Below are 6,000 nucleotides of genomic sequence, written 5' to 3'. Positions count from 1 at the left end.
CTCTGGATCATTGGATATTGTTGCGCCCATTAGATTAAAAAAGGTCAGAGAGAAAAGTAAAGCACCATGGTACAACAATACTACGCGTGTTCTAAAGAGAGAAACCCGTAATTTAGGGCGTAAATGGAAACAAACTAACTTAGAGGTCTTTAGAATCGCATGGAAAGACAGTATGTCACGTTATAAAAAGGCCCTAAAAGCGGCCAGGGCTGAGCATCTCCGCAAACTAATATAAAACAACCATAACAATCCTAAGTTCTTATTTAACACTGTGGCGAGACTAACAAATAAACAGATGACTCCTGAACAAAATATTCCATTACAGTTTAGTAGTAATGATTTTATGAAGTTCTTCACTGAGAAAATAGAAAACATCAGAACCACAATTGTAAACGTTCAATCCTCAATCGCGCCTTATAATTCAGCTTCAATTATCACCCCGCAAGAACAATTACAGTGCTTTACAACTATAGAAAAAAAAGAGTTAAATAAACTTTTTACTTCATCTAAAACAACAACATGTTTACTAGATCCTATACCAACTAAACTATTGAAAGAAGTGTTACCTGTAGTGGAAGAGCCTCTCCTCAATATTATTAACTCGTCATTATCTTTAGGTTATGTTCCAAAAACATTTAAACTGGCAGTTATAAAACCTCTCATTAAGAAACCACAATTAGATCCGAATAATCTAGTAAATTATAGACCCATTTCAAATCTACCTTTTATGTCTAAAATACTAGAAAAAGTTGTGTCCGCTCAACTGGGCTCTTTCTTACAAGAAAATGACGTCTGTGAAAAGTTTCAGTCTGGGTTCAGGCCGCATCATAGCACTGAAACTGCGCTCGTTAAAATCACAAATGATTTACTTTTAGCTTCTGACCAAGGCTGTATCTCAATATTAGTTTTACTTGATCTTAGTGCTGCGTTCGATACTATAGATCATACAATACTCTTAGATCGATTACAAAATTATACTGGTGTTCAAGGACAAGCATTAAGCTGGTTTAGATCGTATTTATCTGACCGCTACCATTTTGTTTATTTAAATGGAGAAAAATCTATCATAACTCCAGTAAACTATGGAGTGCCGCAGGGATCTGTGTTAGGCCCTCTATTATTCTCAATATATATGCTGCCACTTGGAAATATTATAAGGAAACATGGAATTAGTTTCCATTGTTATGCTGATGACACTCAAATCTATATTTCATCACGGCCGGATGAAAACGCTAAATTATCCAAATTGACAGAGTGTGTTAAAGATATAAAAGATTGGATGACGCGTAATTTTCTTTTATTAAATCCAGACAAGACAGAGGTACTACTTATCGGTTCAAAAAACCACCCACAAAACCTCTCACAATACAACTTTAACATAGTAGGATGTCCTGTTACTTCATCCTCTACAGTAAAAGACCTGGGTGTTATATTAGACTGCAACCTGTCTTTTGAAAATCATATTTCATATGTAACAAGAACAGCCTTTTTCCACCTTAGAAACATTGCTAAGCTACGTAACATGCTATCAGTTTCTGATGCAGAAAAGTTAGTTCATGCATTCATGACTTCGAGACTAGATTACTGTAATGCGTTATTAGCCGGTTGTCCTGCATCCTCAGTAAACAAGCTACAGTTAGTCCAAAATGCCGCCGCTAGAGTTCTAACTAGATCAAGAAAATATGATCATATAACACCGATTTTATCATCACTACATTGGTTACCTATAAAGTCCCGTATTAATTACAAAGTATTGCTACTGACTTATAAAGCCCTAAACGGCTTAGCTCCAGTCTATTTAACGGATCTTCTATCGCCCTATAATCCATCGCGCTCTTTAAGGTCACTAAATTCGAGGCTTTTGGTCATACCTAGGATATCCAGATCCACCAAAGGAGGGAGAGCATTTTCACATTTAGCACCAAAACTCTGGAATAGTCTTCCGGATACTGTTCGTTGCTCAGACTCGCTCTCCCAGTTTAAAACTAGATTAAAGATGCATCTCTTCAGCCAGGCATTCATATAATACTTTTAATCTTACAGTTAAATCCGACCTCTAGCATATAAACGCCAGAGGAGAACTGGCCCCCGACTGAGCCCGGGTTCTCCCAAGGTTTTTTTTTCTCCATTAGGTCACCTGATGGAGTTTTTCGGTTCCTTGCCACTGTTGCCTTTGGCTTGCTCAGTTGGGGATATTTAATTTAATTAATCAATCAACGATACTATTGATCAGCATTACCAAACGTAGACGTTCCACTAGAAACAAACATTGATGTATTGTTCTAATTTATTGCTGTGAAGCTGCTTTGATACAGCCTGTGTTGTGAAAAGCGCTATATAAATAAACTTGACTTGACTTGATTAACTACCGGTGTGTGCCTGTGCCGCGCTTGTGTGTGTGCGACGTGCGTGTATGTATGTATGTATGTGTGTGTGTGTGTGTGTGTGTGTCTGTGTGTGTGTGTGCGAGAGAGAGAGAGAGACTGTGAGAATACACGATATACATCCTGCTTGTGCGTAACGTTTACTGTTATTGTATTAGCCTAAACAATAAATCAGGTAATCTGGCTTTCATAACTCAGTGCCTAGCCTCTTTAAGACATCACCGCACGTCACTGTTCATAGGTTGTAGTTCCTATTAACCAGACTGACTTACAACAGGTGAAATTGTGCCAGTAGCTCCCTATATGCACAGTACACATTTTTTTTTTCTTTTTATAAAAACATTAGGCCTACTGTAATTTACCTAAAGTTTTTTTTTTTTTTTTTTTTGGTAGGTTTGTGACCAGACTGACTTATTACAGGTGAAATTGTGCCAATACCTTCCTGTAATTCTGCAGTTCACCAAATGTTTTTTTATTTTTATTTATCAAATTATATTATAATAAATTAAACATTTTAACCACTTGGTGGAATTGCCAGACGTTCCCTTAGTGATGCGCTGTGGAGGAGCGTCAAAGCATTCTCCAGTAGGCCTATAAATACGCAGCTATAATTCATGTAGGTGATTTTGAAGTATTTTTTATGTTGATATACAATGGTTACATTTACATTCTGTAAAAACTAATCGTGGTATTGATATATTAAGATTGTCGACTCTATAGAACAATGGCAAGGAACACTAACTTTACCGAACTCCGAGAGCCCTCTAGTGGTCGGTAGCATTTCCGTTGCGACTTTATTTCGTTGTGTTGTACATTTTCGGTTGTGTTGTGGCTTATTTCCGTTGTGTTGTGGCTCATTTCCGTTGTGTTGTGGATTCATTTCGTTGTGTTGTGAACTTATGTTTGCTTTTGTTGTGCACTACTGGGCCACGTAAAAAAAAGGCTATAAATTTGATGAACTATTTATATGTAGGCTATACATATTCTGGTGGTGTACAGTTTCCCTATAGACTCTCTCTTACAAGTGTATTCTTGTAACCATAATAGCTACATGTTTTGTTCTTTTTTTTTTCAAACCGAGGGATGTCAATAAATGTGTATCATCTTAAAATTTTACTTTAAATTTACCTCTCCATCTTCCAGATAATGACAAGGGTAATTTAGATAAGTACAGTAATTTTGTGAAATTAACATTTTATTCATCCATTTCCACATAATTATCTTGATTGATTGATTCATTGATGAAATAGAACAAATAAAGAAAAATGTTCTCAAATGTATATGCAATTTATAGTGTTGTTTTATGGACTACATTAACTGAAAAAAAAAAATGGGATAACATTTGAACCTCAGCCCTGATAAGATGCGCATTAATGGAGCCAAACACACACACACACACACACACACACACACACACACACACACACACACACACACACACACACACACACACACACACACACACACACACACACACACACACACAATGTGCGTGCACACACATAAAACCTTCAAGATGTTCCCAAAGGAGATTACTTCTACATTTACCTCCATTTACAGCTTCTTCACTATTATTGACTCAGATGTCAAGGTCGGTAATTTTGAGAAGAGCTACTTCCCATTGCTCAATAATGTAAGCGGCGATCTGCAATCAAATTGAAATTTATCTTACAGTTACGGCTCTGAAGGGCAGTGTGAACAATTTAGCCAATCAAATATTTATTTTTATTTTATTTTTATTTTTTTATTTACCTGTTATTGAGCATTTAGATCAATGTCTGTTGTAGTCTGGCTAATTTTCATTCAAGACATATTACAAGAGGCATCTCTTCCCCATCTAGGTTGCACAATATTTGCTATTGTAATGCAGAATGATTTTACACCTGGAAACACATTTGAAAGTGAATGTCACCTCAAGATTTTTAGCACATTGAGTGTTCTTTCATTTGTTGATGTTTTTTGTGAATTCTTATGTTTCAAGTTTACCTTTGAGTGAGGAAACTATAGATATTTGATAATGACACTGCCTCAGGACATTTAGAAAACAGAAAAATAAACATAGATTTGTGTTCATCTGTGTTTATTTCAAAAAGGCACTCACTACATTGAATGTAATGGTTGCACAATATACTGCAGATACTGCGAACAGCAATTCACTAGCATGTGCAGCCCGAAGTAGAGCTCAAACTTGGACATTTCAAAGTCTCAAGAAGCATGTTTGTGGTACATTCAATACCATAGCATGATAACATATTAGCACAATAGCATGCTTTAGGGATCAGTGTCTCTAAATTGTATTGAATGCTTTAAAATATTGTACATTTTCATAGCTTTTTTCTTATCACAAATATTCAGTCCGTCGCTACATTCGCTCTAGACTATTGCAAACATGAAAAGAGTAATTAACATTTTCTTAACAACAAGCATTTTGTTGCAGCTGTAGATGTTTGTATGTGTGCGTTTACGAGTTGGTGGGAATGAGGTACTGATACGTGTCTCTGCCGAAGGGAGTTTTCATTAATACAGTCAGCAAGACAACAATCACATCAGACGAAGCGGTATTTGGTTTAAACGCATACACACACGCAAATATGTCGGACGCTCCCAGGCAATTAGAACAAAATTATTTAGTGGTGCATTAAAAGTCTAGTCCAGAAATATTCTGGAAAAGAAGAGACGATAATTGTAAACCATTGAAAGAAACTTGTAAAAAGTGCAACATTTGAAAACCTTGTGAAACATGTACAGTTAGTATTTTCAACAAAGGGTTTCTTGCAAAAATAAATTGAGATAAATAGTAATAATAATAATATTGTCCTGTCAATGGAACGGCGTCCCAAACTTTTATGAAGCTAAAACAGAATTATGCCGTATGTCTTTCATCCACATATTGAAAGTCTAGTCGAATTCAATTCAAACAAGTTATTTAAAATGATATTATTTAACATTGTTGATGTGTTAATGTTGTGGAATTGCCACTGTCAGACCACTAATAAAGTGTCAAGACAACGGCTTGAAGGGATAGTTCACCCAAAAATATAAATTTTTAGCAACATCCAATGTTGTTTTGGATCCCATTGACCTTTGTGTGGACAAAAAACATTTGAAACATTAAAAAAATCTTCATTTGGGTTCTGCAAAGTCATGCAGGTTTGGAGCAATTTTTGGGGTAAAATATTACATTAAATAAAATGGATATTAAATGGATAAACAATTCAGTGGTTCGTGATTAAACTCTACTAGGCATTCTTTTTTTTACATGATGTTTTCATGTCTACCTTATGGCTTCTCTTACGTCCCATTGTCCTAAACTTTCACAATATTAAAACAGTACTGTGCAGCAACAGCATTACAAGGAAATTGTATGTCAGACATACCGTACAATTGAACAACTACAGTAGGACTACAAGCCCTGAGATTTTATAGGTTAACTTCATAAATCTGGATCACATATTGGTGCACTTGTATTACAGGACAGTAGAACTCCGTGCATATACAACATGTCAACAATTTAACATGTTTTTTTAATCTTCAAAGAGATTTATCATCTTTGATCTTGGGGGATTCAAGACTCAAGATTAGTTTCTCCATTTAGAATGGGTGGGAAATCTTGACA

The sequence above is a fragment of the Scardinius erythrophthalmus genome, assembly GCF_964197995.2.
Source record: "Scardinius erythrophthalmus genome assembly, chromosome: 11".
Lineage (NCBI taxonomy): Eukaryota > Metazoa > Chordata > Actinopteri > Cypriniformes > Leuciscidae > Scardinius > Scardinius erythrophthalmus.
This window is presented reverse-complemented; position numbering follows the sequence as displayed.